Here is an 18,784-nt window from a genome sequence, read left to right on the forward strand (position 1 = left end):
GTGTTTTAATGTACCCGCCGCAAGTATAACATTAGAAACAGTGCCGTGATAATTTCATGCCCACCGAGCATGCGCACTTCTCAAATTCTTTCTTCTTCAATCACGTATCCAGGGCTCTGGGCATGCGAACTACTGCGCTGCTCAGCTGTTTCAGACCGGAAGTGACGAGGGTATGGTTTCTTCACGGGGTATGGTTTTTTAACGTTACATCCTCTTTAAAAGATTAAAGAACCTGACTATTCAGGAGCTGGAACTGAAAACGAGGCTTGGTTATTGAACACTGAGAACGAGGCTTGGCAACTGAAATCTGAGAATGAGGTTTGAACCCTGGACAGTAGCTTGGCTTCTGGACATTGAAAATGAAACTAGTTCCTGTTAGCTTAGAACAGGCTTGATTGCTGTTAGCTGAGAACGAGGCTTGGTTGCTTTTAGCTGAAAACGAGGCTTGGTTGCTTTTAGCTGAAAACGAGGCTTGGTTGCTGTTACCCGAGAACGAGACTTGGTTGCTGTTAGCTGAGAACGAGGCTTGGTTCATGTTACCTGAAAACGAGGCTTGGTACATGTTACCTGAGAACGAGGCTTGGTAGATATTACCCGAGAACGAGGCTTGGTTCATGTTATCTGAGAACGAGGCTTGGTTCATGTTACCTGAGAACGAGGCTTGGTAGATATTTCCTGAGAACGAGGCTTGGTTCCTGGCCGGGTATGCAGAGTATTGCGGAGCTTATGAATAGAGAGGGAGTGAGTTGGTGTGGCTGTGGAGAAGGTGCTGATCCCTGGCTGGAGGATTACAGGGGAGAGCTGTGATCAGTGAACACTGAGGAGCCATCATAGAAGAACACAGCACTGCTTATCCCAGGTAACATCCTTCTCCTGTATAATGGGACACCAAGCACTAAGGATCCTGTGCTGGTGAATGGACTTTCTATTACAGAGTTCTGTGAATGATTCATGCTGGAGGATGGAAATCTAAAGACAGATCTGTAAAGCTGACCATACACTATACAATCTGATTGTACAATCTCCTTTTCATGTGCCATGGTTACACCAATGACAGAAAAGGAATGCATTATTTCAGGTCTGTCATCACAAGACATCGTTTTGGTAAGTCCAAGGAATGATGTATGGGGATATACAGTCTTCTTCTGGACTCATCCTCCATTCCATGTGTATCATCCAGGCAGATCTTGTATCACATTGGTGGGAGATGGAAAGGAAGTCATGCAATCAGATTGTATAGTGTATGGAAATCAGGGACAGTTGGTGACTACAGGCACAACTCACAAAGCTTTCCACTACAGGAGAAAGATCCTTATTGTAGTCATGTGACTGACGTTTCCTGATCTCATTGGACACTACCTGGAAGGATCTGTCACCTTTCATCATTTATCATTCTCCTTCTGGAGGGGTGTGTGGATTGGACATTATTGTCATGTGTGTGGGGGGGAGGGGATTTACTAAAACTGGAGAGTGCAGCTCTGCATTGTAACCAATCAGCTCCCAGGTCTTATTGTCAAAGCTTAATTGAAGAAGCGCAAGTTAGAAGCTGATTGGCTGCTCCAGATTTTGCATTCTCCAGTTTTGTAAATGAGCCCCTGTGTGTGAGAAGAGGTTAGATTGCTAGCTGTGTGTATTCTATCCATAGCAGCATTGTTGTAGTGTATACATGATCTGTATAGTTGTGTATTATCTGTGTGTTCCTATGGAGATGTGGTCTCGTCTGCGGAGATCGCTATCGTTATCACCAGCTCAGCTCAGATAACCATTTCTAACCACACTTCTACATTCAGATAACAAAGTCTGGCTGCATGAGCAACGCATCTCAATAATATGATAGGATAATCACACACTATACAATCTGATTGTACAATCTCCTTTTAGATCTACCATCAACTATGTACTACAAGGGCCTCGTTGATTCTTTTTTTATATTTTTTTATTATTTTCCATCAACAAACAAAAATATCACATACAAAAATACTAATAAACAATGAGTTTTCCCTTTTACCCCCCACCTCCCTTCCTATACCATCCTTCAAGTAACATTATTCAACTAAACATTTTACATATCAGCATAATCCGGTACTAGGCCGGGAGTTTTTCTCCATACTTTCCGTCCCGGTTCACATATATACGATGCATTCAACTCGCAGGCCGTTCACACTGCCATATGCAAATCGCTGGGGGTGTCAATACAAAGTTAACGACACCCCCAGATCAGTTTGCATATCGCAGTGTGCACTGTCAGTTCGGACAGAAATCGGATTGCATAGATGTGAACACTCATGCGATCCGATTCTGGTGCGGACCATAAAAAAGGGTCCTGCGTGACTTTGGTCCGAATGCGATGCAAATTCAGCCGTACAATCTGTATGGCTGAATTTGCATGGAATGTGATTTGCGGTGCGAATCGCGTGCGACGTCTGGCATATGTGAACCGGTGTTCTAAAATTTAGTCGGACCCGTGAAAATTCCGGACCCTCGTCACTTCCGGGGACGCTCCGTCACCACCAGCTGCTGCGAGCCCCGGTGCGCGTGCGCACAAGACATTTTCAAGGTCCGATTTAAATTCTAAGACTTACGAACAGCTGACTGAGAGGAGGAGGGGCTGAGGTGGGACGCACACACGGCTGCGGGAAAATGTTACAACACCGCCGCACAGAGCTGACTTAGAGGAGGCGGGAAGGAAGTGAATACTCATACTAAATAGTAATGATAAAAAATGTTTAGTATTTCTTATTATTTCTTTATCATTACTATTTAGTATGAGGTTTCACTTCCTTCCCGCCTCCTCTAAGGCCCCGTTCACACTGGGGCGACGCTACTTCCCGGGGCAACCTCCGAGGTCGCGGCGCGCTGCTCGCACCGCGACCTCGGAGCGGCCGGCACGGGCTTCATAACATTGAAGTCTATGCAGGTCGCTCCGGGTCGCCCCAAAGAAGCTCCGGACCCTTTTTCTAAGTCGGAGCGACTTGTGTCGCTCCTATTAGAACGGGTCCGCAGCTTCTCAATGGAAGGCGACCTACAGTCGCCTTTGGTCGCCTACAGACCAGGTCGCCCCAGTGTGAACGGGGGCTAAGTCAGCTCTGCAACATGTCCCTTGCTCGATGACACGGCGGTGTTGTAACATTATCCCGCAGCGGTGTGTGCGTCCCACCTCAGCCCCTCCTCCTCTCAGCTGTTGGTAAGCCTTAGAATTTAATCGGACCTTGAAAATGCATTGTGCGCATACGCACCGGGGCTCGCATCAGCTGGGTTATGACGTAGCGTCACCGGAAGTGACGAGGGTCCGGAATTTTCATGGGTCCGACTAAATTTTAGAACACAGGCACTCCATGTTCTTTCAAACTTTTTAATATTTCCTCTTCTTTTAAAAGCCAATTTTTCTCTAATTTATGGTATTTTTGACTTTCCTCAACCAATCTGCTATACATGGTGGGTTGGATTTGATCCATTTCTCTGTTCTAGCTTTCCTAGCCTGATATAAACATCCTAAAACTGCTATTTGCTTAGCCCCGTACCCCACTCTCTGCTCCTTATACCCCAATATTCATAGTACCGGGCCTAGCTGAAGATTTATTTCAAATACTGAAATTATTTTATCCATCACCTCCGTCCAGTATCTGTGCAGCTTGGGGCATCTCCACAACCTGTGGATCAAACTTCCAACTGCCGTTTTCTATCTAGGGCAAAAAGCATCCGATCTTCCTCCAAATAGGAATAATCCTTTAGGCGTATAAAATGCTCTATGGAGTTATAAAATTGTGTGAGCTTCTGGGTTGCTGAGAGATATTGTGTCTATTTAAGCCACTATACCATCCCACTGACCTCTGATAACCCCCCCCCCCCCCCATCCTCTTCCCATTTTATTCTGCTAGGTAACTGTAATTCCTTATCTAATACCCTTACCTGTATAGTTCTGAGATCAACCCCATTAACTGCTTGCCAACTGACCCATCGCAGATCTAATTTATCCCAAATGTTGGGTTGAGGTCAGGACTCTGTGCAGGCCAGTCAAGTTCCTTAACCCCCTTGTCTTAATGGACCGTGCTTTGTTCACTGGTGTGCAGTCATGTAGGAACAGGAAGGGTCATCCCCAATCTGTACCCACAAAGATGGGAGCATGAAATTGTCCAAAATGTCTTGGTATGCTGACACCTTAAGAGTTCCCTTCACTGGAACAAAGGGGTCAAGCCTAACCCCTGAAAAAAAACCCCACACCATAATCCCCCCTCCTCCAAATGATTTGGACCAGTGCACAAAGCAGAGACCATATAGACATGAATGAGTGGGTTTGGGGTGGAGGAACTTTACTGACCTGCACAGAGTCCTGACCTCAACCCAATAGAACACCTTTAGGACAAATTAGAGCAGAGACTGTGAGCCAGACCTTCTCTTCCAACATCAGTGCCTGACCTCACAAATGGGCTTCTGGAAGAATGGTCAAACATTCCCATAGACACACTCCTAAACCTTGTGGACAGCCTTCCCAGAAGAGTTGAAGCTGTTATAGCTGCAAAGAATGAGCCAACTCAATATTGAACCCTATAGACTATAATACTGGAATGCCATTAAAGTTCACGTGTGTGTAAAGGCAGGCGTCCCAATACTTTTGAATATACAGTATAGTGTATGTTTTGCATGGGCTTGCCTGATTAGACACCTATTGATTAGGTAGATACTCCGCAGTTTTGGTAAATCTGAAGTTAATTGTATGATGGCTGTAAGGTTGACCATACACTATACAATATGATTGCAAATGATCCTCTAGATCTAACATCAGTTATGTAGTACAAGGGCCTGCCCTATTTGATATTGATGTAAATGGATTGATTGGGTGTGTGCTCTTATTACATTGTTTCGGTAAAGTTAAATATGATTGTACAATCAGACTGTATAGTGTAAGGTAAGCCTGTTTTATTTGGGTGCAGTGCTTTCTTTAGCTGCGCTTTGAATTGCTGATTCTTAATAGTGGAGGTGAGAAGCTGTAGAAGAAGCGGTGACAGATGTCAGTGGAGAATGTCCTCATTATACATGGGGAGCACTAGGTGCTTCATTAGGATTGGATCTTCTCCAGAGATTCCTCATTATACATGGGGAGCACTAGGTGCTTCATTAGGATTGGATCTTCTCCAGAGATCCCTCATCATACATGGGGAGCACTAGGTGCTTCATTGGGATTGGATCTTCTCCAGAGATTCCTCATCATACATGGGGAGCACTAGGTGCTTCATTAGGATTGGATCTTCTCCAGAGATCCCTCATCATACATGGGGAGCACTAGGTGCTTCATTGGGATTGGATCTTCTCCAGAGATCCCTTATCATACATGGGGAGCACTAGGTGCTTCATTAGGATTGGATCTTCTCCAAAGATCCCTCATTATACATGGGGAGCACTAGGTGCTTCATTAGGATTGGATCTTCTCCAGAGATCCCTCATCATACATGGGGAGCACTAGGTGCTTCATTAGGATTGGATCTTCTCCAGAGATCCCTCATTATACATGGGGAGCACTAGGTGCTTCATTAGGATTGGATCTTCTCCAGAGATTCCTCATTGTACATGGGGAGCACTAGGTGCTTCATTAGGATTGGATCTTCTCCAAAGATCCCTCATCATACATGGGGAGCACTAGGTGTTTCATTAGGATTGGATCTTCTCCAGAGATTCCTCATTGTACATGGGGAGCACTAGGTGCTTCATTAGGATTGGATCTTCTCCAAAGATCCCTCATTATACATGGGGAGCACTAGGTGCTTCATTAGGATTGGATCTTCTCCAGAGATTCCTCATTGTACATGGGGAGCACTAGGTGCTTCATTAGGATTGGATCTTCTCCAAAGATCCCTCATTATACATGGGGAGCACTAGGTGCTTCATTAGGATTGGATCTTCTCCAGAGATCCCTCATTATACATGGGGAGCACTAGGTGCTTCATTAGGATTGGATCTTCTCCAGAGATCCCTCATCATACATGGGGAGCACTAGGTGCTTCATTAGGATTGGATCTTCTCCAAAGATCCCTCATCATACATGGGGAGCACTAGGTGCTTCATTAGGATTGGATCTTCTCCAAAGATCCCTCATCATACATGGGGAGCACTAGGTGTTTCATTAGGATTGGATCTTCTCCAGAGATTCCTCATTGTACATGGGGAGCACTAGGTGTTTCATTAGGATTGGATCTTCTCCAGAGATTCCTCATTATACATGGGGAGCACTAGGTGTTTCATTAGGATTGGATCTTCTCCAGAGATTCCTCATTGTACATGGGGAGCACTAGGTGTTTCATTAGGATTGGATCTTCTCCAAAGATCCCTCATCATACATGGGGAGCACTAGGTGCTTCATTAGGATTGGATCTTCTCCAGAGATTCCTCATCATACATGGGGAGCACTAGGTGTTTCATTAGGATTGGATCTTCTCCAAAGATCCCTCATCATACATGGGGAGCACTAGGTGTTTCATTAGGATTGGATCTTCTCCAGAGATTCCTCATTGTACATGGGGAGCACTAGGTGTTTCATTAGGATTGGATCTTCTCCAGAGATCCCTCATCATACATGGGGAGCACTAGGTGTTTCATTAGGATTGGATCTTCTCCAGAGATCCCTTTCTGTAGGTCAGGCTGTGATTGGGGAATTCCAGGGCTGTACCGACACTCCAGCCTGAAGTCTGTATTGGGCTCCCCTGTGGGATGGGGAGTATTTGGTACATACAGTACCTGGACAGACCTGATCTTCTGTCTGTGTATGGCCTTGTTTTACAGCTTTTCTGGCAGCTTTACCCGGCTCTCCTGAACACCTTTCCCCTGGAAGTGGAAAAGAAGCGTCAAAAATGCACCTAATAGTCGTGTTTTTGTAAACGTTATCTGTGTCAAGGGTTGGGAGTGAATTAATTTAATTGTCCAGAATAATACCTTATTCTAGCCATCAATATGAATTAACACCCAAGTGCTGAATGCGCCTACAGTTAATGTGCGTTTATAGACACGTTTAGGAGTGTCAAGCTATTGGACACACAGGGGGGATTTACTAAAACTGGTGCAGCTGTGCACAGTAACCAATCAGATTCCAGGTGTTCTTGTCAAAGCTTAATTGAACAAGTTGGAGTTAGAAGCTGATTGGCTACTATGCACGCCTTCACCAGATTATGTTCATAATCAATGCTTGGAGTTTGTCAGAATTTTTTTTTGGTTTATCCACCTCTTGAGGACTGACCACAAGTTCTCTGTGGGATTAAGGTCTGGGGAGTTTCCTGGCCTTGGACCCAAAATTTTCATGTTTTGTTCCCCAAGTCACTAAGCCTCGTACACACGCACCGATTGTTGGCCGACCGATCGGTCGTCTTTTGTCCAGTGTTGTTGTCTGTTGAAATGTGCTCTAGACTGCACACAACAGAAACCAACTTCAGAAGTGATGTCATGTTCTGGTTTACTTTCCGTGTGTTTTTTCTTCTCTGAGCATGCCCAGTCTTGCTCATCAGATTTTTGTCTGCTGAAATCTGTACTGACTGAGGAACAATCGGCCGTTCTGGTGACGGCCAACAAAAATTTTAAAGCGGTTGTATCCCGCTTTTTTACACTTTTACCTACAGGTAAGCCTATAATAAGGCCTATAATAAGGCTTACCTGTAGGTACAAATAATATCTCCTAAACCGGCATGGTTTAGGAGATATTTACAGTGCATGCAGCCGCTCGCGCTCTGAAGGTCCGGGGGGACCTTCAATCTATTTGCCGGGAGCTTGCCGGAAAATCACTCCCGCGCGCATGCGCGGGAGTGACGTCATCGCGACTCCGGCCAATCATTGCGCCGGAGCCGTCTCTTCCAGCCAATCACCGCGCCGGAGCCGCCGAACCCGGAAGAGACGGCGAGGGATCATGGCAGCGCCCGCAGCGATGTCCGGGGGTCCGTGTCGGGGCTTCGTTCTAAGGTAAGTAATACATAATGAGCTAGTATGTGATGCATACTAGCTCATTATGCCTTTGTCTTGCAGGTTTTTTTTTTTTTTTTTTGAACTTTGGGTTTACAACCGCTTTAAGGCATGCACAACAGATTTTATTCGGCCGAAAAGTCGCAGTAGGTTGTTGGAAGCATCATACTAACAAGCCGACAATCGGCCGATTGGACGTTGGCCGAAAATTTACGGCCAACAATCGGTGCGTGTGTACGGGCCTTTAGTTATCACTTTTGTCTTATGGCAAGGTGCTCCATCATGCTGGAAAAGCTATTGTTCTTCACTAAACTGTTCTTGGATGGTTGGAAGTTGCTCACAGAGGATGTTTTTGTACCATTCTTTATTCATGGCTGTGTTCTTAGGCAAAATTGTAAGTGAGCCCACTGCCTTGGCTGAGAAGCAACCCCACACATGAATGATCTCAGGATGCTTAAGTGTCCATTCACACTGGTAAGACTTGTCAGGCGACTTGGTCAGCCTGACAAGTTGTGCACCATCACTCCCATTGTGTAGTACAGGAGCGACACAAGTCGCTCCGACTTAGAAAAAGGGTCCTGTACTACTTCGGGGCGACCTGGAGGCGACTTGCATAGACATTCATGTTATGAAGTCCGTGCAAGTCGCGCTGCACGCGACTTCACAGGTCACCCCCTAAGTCAGAGAGACCTAATGTGAACGGGGCTTACTGTTGACATGACACAGGACTGATGGTAGCGCTCACCTCTTCTTCTCCAGACAAGGTTTTTTCCCGATGCCCCAAACAATCGGAAAGGGGATTCGTCAGATAAAAATTACTTTATCCCAGTCCTCCGCTGTCCAATTTCTGTACCTTTTGCAGTCTGTCCCTGATGTTTTTCCTGGAGAGAAGTTGCTTCTTTGCTGCCCTTCTTGACACCAGGCCATCCTCCAAAAGTCTCCTCACTGTGTGTGTAGATGCACTCACATCTGCCTGCTGCCATTGCTGAGCAAGCTCTGCACTGGTGGTGCCCCGATCACGCAGCTGGCTCAACTGTAGGAGACGGTCCTAGACTTTCTTGGGTTTCCCTGAAGCCTTCTTCACAAATGCAGTGGAGATGTTTTTTCTATGGGATTAACCACTTAAGCCGCGGAGGATTTGGCTGCTCAAAGACCAGGGCCTATTTTGCGATTCGGCACTGCGTGATTTTAACGGACAATTGCGTGGTCGTGCGACGCTGTACCCAAATGAAATGGACATCTTTTTTTCCCCCCACAAATAGAGCTTTCTTTTGGTGGTATTTGATCACCTGTGCGATTTTTACTTTTTGCACTATAAACAAAAAAAGAGCAACAATTTTGAAAAAAATAACAATATTTTCCCCATTTTTTTATATGAAATCCCCCCCCCCCCCCCCCAAAAAAATGTAAAAATCAAAATTTTTTTAATATTTTAGGCCAATTTGTTTTCCGCTAAATATTTTTGGTGAAAAAAAATCGCAATAAGCGTATTTTGATTGGTTTACGCAAAAGTTATTGCGTTTACTAACTAAGGGAAAGATTTTTGTCATTTTTTTTATTATTTTTTTTTTTAACTAGTAATGGCGGCGATCTGCGTTTTTTTTTTTTTTTTTTTTTTTTTTCTGGACTGCGACTTTGCGGCGGACAAATCAGACCCTTTACTGAAATTTTTGACACTTTTGGGGGGACCAGTGACATTACTACAGTAATCAGTGCTATACATATGCACTGTTAGTGTAAAAATGACACTGGGAGGGAAGGGGTTAATTTTATTAGAGAGCAAGGGGTTAAGTGTTTCCCTAGGGGCGTGCTTCTAACTGTAAAAGGGTGTGGCTTTTGATGTAACCACAGAGACATACGATCCTACATAACAGGATCGTATGATCTCTGCTGTTACACCAGGGAGAATGACAGGCGGCTTTGTTTACATTAGCCTCCTGCCTTTCTCCCTCTCCAGCGGGAGATCGTGAGTGGCCAGCGGACATCAGAACCGCTGGTCACTCGCGCGGGGATGCCCGTTAACGAGCGGGGGTGGGAGCGTGCCCCCGGCGGCACGCGCTCGCCACCTATTGGCTCGCGCTCGCCCCCTATTGGCTTGCAGGCAAGGGACGTACCCATACGTCACTTTGCCTGGCCGGGGCTGACCGCCGCAGTATATGTACTTGCGGCGGTCGGCAAGTGGTTAAGTTAATTTTTATGGCAAAGAGGGACTTTGCAAATATTTTCAATTCATCGGATCACTCTTCATAACATTCTGGAGGATATGCAAATTGCCACCATAAAAACTGAGGCAGCAGACTTTGTGAAAATGAATATTTGTGTCATTCTCAAAACTTTTGGACACGGCTGTACATTCCATACAGTAAAATTGTCTTATCTCAAGGGGGGTGTTCAATGAAAATGGTTCAAATTGAACACAAAAAGGGTAAACGCACCTTGTGATTGGTGTATGCGTCTGCTACATTGTCTTCTATTGTATCTTTTGTTGGTGATCATTTTTGTGTCCACAGTGGTTTCTTCTATCCTATGAAGCATAAAACCGTAAAGGCCCCATAGACCGCTTGAGTCATCATTAGACTTATAGGCACCATCCAACTCAACTAAAGTTTATTTTAAAGTAGCAGTCCAAGCAAAACCTAACTAATGCTAAACCTGCTCTGTGCCACATTCTAAACCTAATCTATCTAACCCTGTAAAGCAAATATCACTGTACTTACCTATTCTGCAGCCGATCCGGTCTCCGCATCAGCTGTCAGTAGCGGGTGCAGGAGAGGCATCTGACAACGGAAGCCCCATAGTAAGTCTATGGGTGACGTCACTTCCCAGGCATTTCACCGCCGTAGTCAGCCCTCTCCTGAATAGAGCTTCTACCGCTGGAGACCAGACTGGATCGGCTGCAGAAAAGGTAAGTACAGCGATTTTGCTTTACAGGGTTAAATAGATTAGGTTTAGAATGTGGCACAGAGCAGGTTTACCGTTACTTAGGTTTTGCTTGGACTTCTCCTTTACAGATGGACTAAAGCGGGTGGAAAATTATCAGCCAAGCACTGACTTCATCAGATCAGATGCAATCACTGTCTGGCAGCACCAGCAGCTGAATACAATGGAGATTTCCCCATCCACACTGTTCAGCATGGATGGGGGAATCAAGTGATTCTTGTTTCTGTCTTTAATGGGCTGAAGGGCTGAATTTCAAGCTGTCTATGCCCAGCTTTTTAATTTGGGTAACCCAAGTATACATGACTAAAGCTGCTCAAACATGGATCCCAGTGTGGCTGGTTCAGCAGAAAATGGCCCTAATTTCGACCCACGTGTGGGCGTTATGGTTGAACAGAAGTCAGTTGGTAGAACAACTTTTCTACAACCACACTGCCCACACATGGATGGAAATGCGGTTGGTTCTTGGTCAACCAGCCACATTTTCATTGTTTGACCAGCTTTAGTGTTGCATGATTGTGCAATTGCTAGTTAAAGTAGTGCAGTGCTGAATAGCAAAAAATGCCCAGGTCATGAAGAGGGTAAAACCTTCCGGAGGTCCAGTGGTTAATTCGGTTGTTTTCATGACATGCCTTATTTTAGACCCAGTGATGGGTCTCTGTGCTTCACAATGCAATGCAGGCAGGTCGTAGCTTCCTAAAAAAAAAAAAGAAAAAAATAAATCACCCATCAGAGTTACACATAGTTACATAGTAGGTGAGGATGAATAAAGGCGATAGTCCATCCAGTTCAAAATGTGTAGGTGTGTGTGGACGTATTAATTTCCCATACCCCTGAATGTTTTGATCCTTGAGAATTTTTTAAAAGTAGCCATACTTCCCGCAGTTACTACCATTTATGGCAGAGAATTCCACATTATTGTGGCCCTTACAGTAAAGAACCCCCTGCGTTGCCTGAGGTGAAATCCCTTCTCCTCTAAACGCATTGTATGGTCTTGTGTCCTCATGCATTCCTTGCGACTGAATCGTTTTTTCTATGCTCAGATCACCGTTGAAGTATTTGTAAATTGCTATCATGTCCCCTCTCAGGCGTCTCTTCTCCAGGGAGAATAAATCAAGCATTTCTAAACGCTCTTCATAATTAAGGTCCTCTAATCCCCTAATCAGTTTAGTTGCCCTTCTCTGGACTCTCTCCAGCTCCAATACATCCCTCCTGAGGACTGGCGACCAGAACTGGACAGAATACTCCAGATGCGGTCGGACCAGAGTTTTATAAAGTGGCGCTCTTCTTAGGTATTCCTCCCAGGAGCCTTCAGCCCAGTTGAAAGAAGCAGGTGGGCTCGGGGTTGGGGGGGGGGGGAGGAATTATCTGTATGTTAAACCGCCTTGTTAGGTGGATGTCAGTCTGGCGGTTTGGTGTTCCTAGGCAGACTGCATCTGCACGTAGGACAGTGATGGTGAACCTTGGCACCCCAGATGTTTTGGAACTACATTTCCCATGATGCTCATGCACTCTGCAGTGTAGTTGAGCATCATGGGACATGTAGGTCCAAAACATTGGGGGTGCCAAGGTTCACCGTTACTGCCATAGGTAATGCCCACATGTGATCCCGAGCCTTCATGATTTAAATCCAGTGAATGACGTCCTCCTACCAGAAAATTTAAACTGGGTCCATCTGGCTCGCTGGGTCCATCTATCTTGCTGCAACTTCTAATGCACAATGTATGAAGCTCACATTGTGCAGTGATATCAGAGTCATTTCTGTACAGGAGAGGAGTCTGTAAAACTGTGTGAGACTGAAGCTAATGTTGGAGTTCAGCTTTAACCACTTGCCGACCGCCACAAGTACATATAATGCGGCGGTCAGCCCCTCACAGGCAAAGTGACGTATGGGTACATCACTAACCTGTGAGGCTCTGGGGAGCAAGCACGCGCCGCCGGAGGCGCACTCCTGCTCGGTCACGGACCCCCCCTGCGCGTGTGAGCGGCGGACCCGGTGTCCGCCGGGCACTCGCGATCGTCCGTTAGAGCGGGAGAAAGGCAGGCGGCTGATGTAAACACAGCCGCCTGTCATTCTCCCTGTGTAAGAATGGAGATCACACGGTTCTACTATGTAGGACCGTTGATCACTGTTCCTACACCTCAAGCCACAGCCAATCACAGTTAGAATCACGCCCCTAGGGACACACACACCCCCTCCCTCTCAAAAAAGTTAACCCCTTCACTGCCAGTGTAATTTTACAGTAACAGTGCATATGTATAGCACTGATTACTCAAGTAATGTCACTGGTAACCCCAAAAGTGTCAAAAATGTCAGTCAAGGGTCTGATCTGTCCGCCGCAATGTCGCAGTACCGCAAAAAAATTGCAGATCGCCGCCATTACGCGTTAAAAAAAAAAACAACAAAAATGACAAAAATCTTTTCCTTAGTTAGTAAACGCAATAACTTTTGCGCAAACCAATCAAAATACGCTTATTGTGATTTTTTTTTTTTTACCAAACATATGTAGCATAAAACAAATTGGCCAAAAATTTATAAAAATTTTGATTTTTAAATTTTTGGGGGGGGGGGGGGGGGGGTAGAATTTCATATAAAAAAATGTGAAAAATATTATTTTTGCAAAATTGTCGCTTTTTTTGTTTATAGCGCGTGATCAAAAAATCGCACAGGTGATCAAATGCCACCAAAAGAAAGCTCTGTTTGTGGGAAAAAAAGGATGTCAAATTGTTTAGGTACAGCGTCGCACGACCGCGCAATTGTCAGTTAGTCACGCATTGCTGAATCGCAAAATAGGCCCTGGTCAGGAAGGGGGTGAAATCTTTTGGGGCTTAAGTGGTTAATGATGATCGAAGTGAGGAAAATAAAGTGACCTAAATAAAGGATGGCATTGCGGGAAGGTGTTGGGAAATGCAGACACGGTGTCAGAGTTGGTGCTGCTACCAGGCCGGCTCCTCCCTGGATTTTATAGCTTTTTAGTGTCAGTTTTGGCCTCCTCAGGCTGTGGTGGTGAGAGGAGGATGGATTTCCAGCCGGGTGTTCAGTCTCCGCTCCTCTTGCTGTCTTCTCAGTAAAAATGACCAGATTAATAATTGAAGTTCATCCCCCTTGTGTATACGTGATAGATGGCACTTGGATAGACGCATGGCGTGTGTACACCGAGGGTCACACTTGGCTAGGAAAGTTCCAGGTAGGCATTGCACCTCATAAATGCCGGCTGGCTCGGGTTTAGAACATTTCCTGCAGTAGTCAGTGGAAAAACATGTTCCCTTGTCTCCTCTGAATTGTCTGTTTGTTCCAGGAGTGGAAGGACGGGCAATATGATATGGATGGTGTCACACATCCGAAAGAGAACAGTCATCCGCCCATCTGACACCAGCGTCATATGAGGAGATTTTACTATCAGGGGACATTTACACTGGCTGCAGCCCCTGCCGCCTCTCTGTGGACTGGTCCACCCTTGTGCACGCACCTTCGCGTGTCTCCATCGCATTCCTGCGCATTGCGTATGGGGCACCCTATGCGCAAGAAACGCAGAAAAAGACTCTCTTCCAAAAACGCACCGCATTGAACTGCATGGTGCTGCAGCAAAAATTCACATATTTGCAGATGCATGGGGGTGCCATTAACAAATAACAATAATGGCACCCCTGCATGTGGGGAAAATACTTAATTTTGTGCATGTCCCCAAAACAGAGATCTAAACCTAGACTGAGAGGTGATCCACAGTGAATCACTTTTCAGAGGGCTGTTGACAGGTGGCTGAAGGGCAATATGTCATCTTTTCACTGCCTGTTTTAACCCTGAAAGGGCCGCATTGCACGTGTGGGTAACATTTTTGTCACAATGTGTATAATTCAGGCCAGCCACCATTCCAACTGGAGGGAGGGCCCATTAGAAGAACGTTTTAAGTGGGGTACACACTATAAGAAAATTGGGAAAACGATTGTCCGATTTTCCTCGTTGTTTCACAGCAAATTGGAACTGATGAACGAAAATTCTCGTGCGACAAAGGCCTCTTTCACACGGGCGTTCCGTATGTCCGTATATCACCCCATCCGTTTGCGGGTGATATACGGACATAATGTAAGTCGATGGGATTGCAGATGACCATCCGCTGACATCCGATTTGCGTCCTTTCAGTTCTGTTCCGTTTTTTGGAACAGAACTCTATTTTTTCTTTCGTTTAAAAAACGGAAAGGACGCAAAATCGGATGTCACGGTGTCATCACTTTTCTCTGTCGCTCACTGACAGACGCAGGACTCATATCTTGATATCCGTAGGGTATTGCTGCCCCCTACAGGAGTAGGACACTAGGCAGGAAAATAATTCTGGCTACACCTATGGGCAGTCCCCAAGGGGTATACCCTCTCTCTTCCTGCTATAGGATGTCAGTTTTTTTCTGCCTAATCCGGAGTAAGGACCTAAGTTCCTTGCTGGGATCTCTGGTCCTGGCAAGCTTTTTAGATTATTCCTTTTTTTTTTTTAGCTAGCTTTTTTCTATGGATTGTTCCTGTGAGATCTACAAGCAATTATGCCGGATCTGGGCAACGGGCTGGATGTTGAGATCCAGTGGTCACCCATGCCGGCCTACGAGCGTGTGCAGGCCCTAGCTCCGCGCTGGGTCCGCTGCAACATAGTCCTACTGGACGGGGACTGACCCACGGGTTAAACGTCTCGCCTGGTCGCATACGACCGGTCTGCGAACGAGTTGTAGCGTTCCTTTTGGCCGACATCCCCCCCCCCCCCACTACGGCGGCAAGGGGTTCTGTCGGGAGTTGGCGCCCGCTTGTTCCGGTATGGTGAGTAACTGTTCCCCCTTTTCCTCATGTCAGGTTCTGGGGTAGACGCGGGCCCCTCCCTGGGACAGTCGGACCTCCATTTCTCCGTGTTCCCCTCTGTTCCACTGTGCACCCCCCACCTATGGTGCCCCCCTTTCCTCCCCCCCCCTCCTGGGGGGTCTCTGTCGCATGGGGAGTCTGGATCTGCGTGCAGGCTGCTTAAGTGTGAAAGGGGCCTTAAGAGAACCCGTCACCAAAAATAAATTTCTCATAGGGGACTTTTTGTCTCCTATGTAATTGGGGGGGGGGGGGGGGGGATTTAAAAAAGTTAAATAAAAAAGTTACACCCAAGCACATAAAACCCCGCCCCCCACAAAAGAAATTGAGGTCCCCCATATGCACGTACAAGCGTAAATGCACGTGTGGGGCGCCTATGCCTGAAAACATTGTCTGCCATACACATCGCGCATGCCGGAATGAGAACAATAGTTCTAGCACCAAACCTCCCTTGTAGCACTAAACTGATGACCTATAGGGGGGCTTTTAAAGTGTTGCCTATGGAAAATATAGGGTACTGACATGTTTAAGGATTTACTTGTTGGGTATCTAATTACTTGGTGCAACCTTAGCTTTTATGTTCTACTCAAATATGAGTGTTTTATTGCGTTTTTGTGCCCTCTAAAATGAATTTTTAATGTGTTTTTACCTTTGCTACAATATTACATGACATAAAAATAAAAAACAACCACTATTTTATTCTCTAGGGTGCCTGCTTTTAGAAAATATAACATTTGAGGGTTTTATGTAATCATCAGGCCTAAAATTTATTTATTAAACCTTTGCATAAAATGTGAAAGGGTTAATGGATAAGTTCACCTTCGGGAACGTGTTCCATGTTACACTCGTAAGATTTGTTGAAGCAATAATGAAAGGAAAGTCCAGATGGCTGCACACCAAAATGGGATCCAAATGCCTTTATTCGGATAAAACCATGAAGGGCACTACATACAAGCAAGGGAGGAACTTACGCGTTTCACACACGAATTGTGCGTTATCATAGGGCTTAGATAAAGCACAATTGATGTGTGAAACGCGTATAAAGGCATTTGGATCCCAGTTTGGGGTGCAGCCATCCGGACTTTCCTTTGATTCTTGCTTCAGCTGCGACTGGGCGAGCACCCTGCAGCGAGGAGTTCACGCCATTGGAGGCGGCTCACCTTTGAGAAGCGTGGATCTTTTGCGTAAGACTTGTTAGTTAACCACTTCAGCCCCGGACATCTTCCAGACTTGTGTGCTTCTCTCTAGTCATATCGAGACTCGTGTAATTCCATACTTTAACCCCATGAAGACAAATCCTAATGACTAAAGCTGGCCATACATGGATAGAAAATCTCGATCATTCTACTTTAGAAACGTTAGCGGGCGCATTTAGAGTCTTGAAATGCAAAGTTTTCTGCCAAGAGATCCATCCTGTCATCATTTTTTTTTGCTAGAAAATGACTTGGAACCCCCAAACCTTTTATATATGTTTTTTTAGCAGAGACCCTAGGGAATAAAATGGTGGCCATTGCAACTTTTTACGTCAGCAATTTTTCAAACTCGTCGCTATGTCGCTTGACAGATCTTTATCAAAAACAAAGTTTTTTTCAAACTATTTTTTTTTTTATCCATTTATGGGCAGCTTAACACGAGTTGTGCAACCTTTGCTATGGTTAGACCAGTCATAGATGGATGGAAATGTGTCTGGATCAGCAGGATCCGGCCAAACTGATTGATTGACTTTGGCACAACAGGCTTGTCAGGTTTTTATTATACAATCGCCGCTGCCAGCTCTACCCTGCAGCAGTAATCATTGTAATCTGACGGCAGGGAAACCGCCCACTCTCAGAATACAATAGAACAGGAGTGATTCAGGGTTGATGGGGGAAATCAAGCGATTTTATTTTCTTTAACCCGTGGTTGGAGGAAAGAAAATTGCGTAATGTATGGCCATCCTAAAGCCCCATCCATAAACATAGGAGACGTCAGCCGGTTAAAAAAAAAAAAAAAACCTGCTGACATTCATTGTTTGTGTGTCTGTCTGACAGAAGCCGGCCGTGCCTGCTGGAAAACCAGCAGCCAATTGGCTCCCGATAAGCACTCCCAGCCAATGGCAGAGAGCGTTGATCGGAGTGTTCTGGTGGGGGGACTGGCTGCCCCCCTATCAGAACACAATAGCTCAGCAGGGGAGATCCCTGTACTAACATTGGATCGTTAGTACAGTGGCTCCAACCAGAGCTGACAGGTTTTTTTTTTTTTTTTTTTTTCAGGTTGAACAAAAAGAAAGAAACTCCTAGTGTGTACCAGGTTTAAGTGAGGCTATGCTATGCCACACCTCTGAAAAATTATCCATGGTGGATCACTTTTCAGAGGCATGTGATTGAGGGTGTCACCTCCTCGCTGCGTTTTTTTACCCTGTAAATGAAGCACAACCACACGCATTGCAGACATTCATGGGACAATCGCGGCACGGCCGCATGAGTGGGTCGCATTTAGCAACAATACTGCCTATGGAACGCAAGGGGTGGTTGAGTTTTTGGTGCTTTTTTGCTGCCATTCCCGTTTCTGTAGCGTGACGTCTGGTATATGTGAATATTGTTTGCATTGAACAGCCCATTCATTTATATTACCCTATTTACTTTCCTAGTTAAAGCGGAGTTCCCGCCTCAAATACCTTTTTTAACTAAAGATACCCCTATAATACAAATCCATCGCCCTTTACAGAACCGCTATTCTCATACCTACAAGGTGTACAGTATTGGATTTTAGTCAAAATCTTCCTTTTAAAAATGCTGTCTGGGCGTGGCCATCTTGGATGTGGGCATCTGAAGCCACAGGGTAATCTGCTGTGTCCTTCTTCCTGATTCCAGGGAGTGTTCTGGGAGTTCTTCCTGATTCCAGCCTCCTGGGAGTGATGACAAACAGCTCCCAGGATGCAATGCAAAGGCGGAAGTGATGTCGGTGGCCGTGGCCACAGAGGGGGGAGAAGGAGGAAGTACAATCAAAAATGCCCTGAAAATAAGGTAAGGGACCCCCTGAAAAAAATTTAAAATGCCCAATTGTTGATCAGCATAGCGAGCACTCCAGGAA

At 45.6% G+C, this 18,784-nt stretch overlaps 1 protein-coding gene across 1 annotated transcript in view; it reads left to right on the plus strand.

The window, feature by feature from the left end:
* Positions 1-703: 703 nt before the first annotated feature.
* CSGALNACT2 (chondroitin sulfate N-acetylgalactosaminyltransferase 2) overlaps positions 704-18,784 on the plus strand; it is a 110,202-nt gene continuing 92,121 nt past the window's right edge. The window contains exon 1 of the mRNA XM_082267361.1: positions 704-859. The gene's annotated coding sequence lies outside the window, so the exon portion shown is untranslated. The remainder of the gene's footprint in view (positions 860-18,784) is intronic.

Source organism: Pelophylax lessonae (genome assembly GCF_965119305.1).
Source record: "Pelophylax lessonae genome assembly, chromosome: 9".
Classification (NCBI taxonomy): Eukaryota; Metazoa; Chordata; class Amphibia; order Anura; family Ranidae; genus Pelophylax; species Pelophylax lessonae.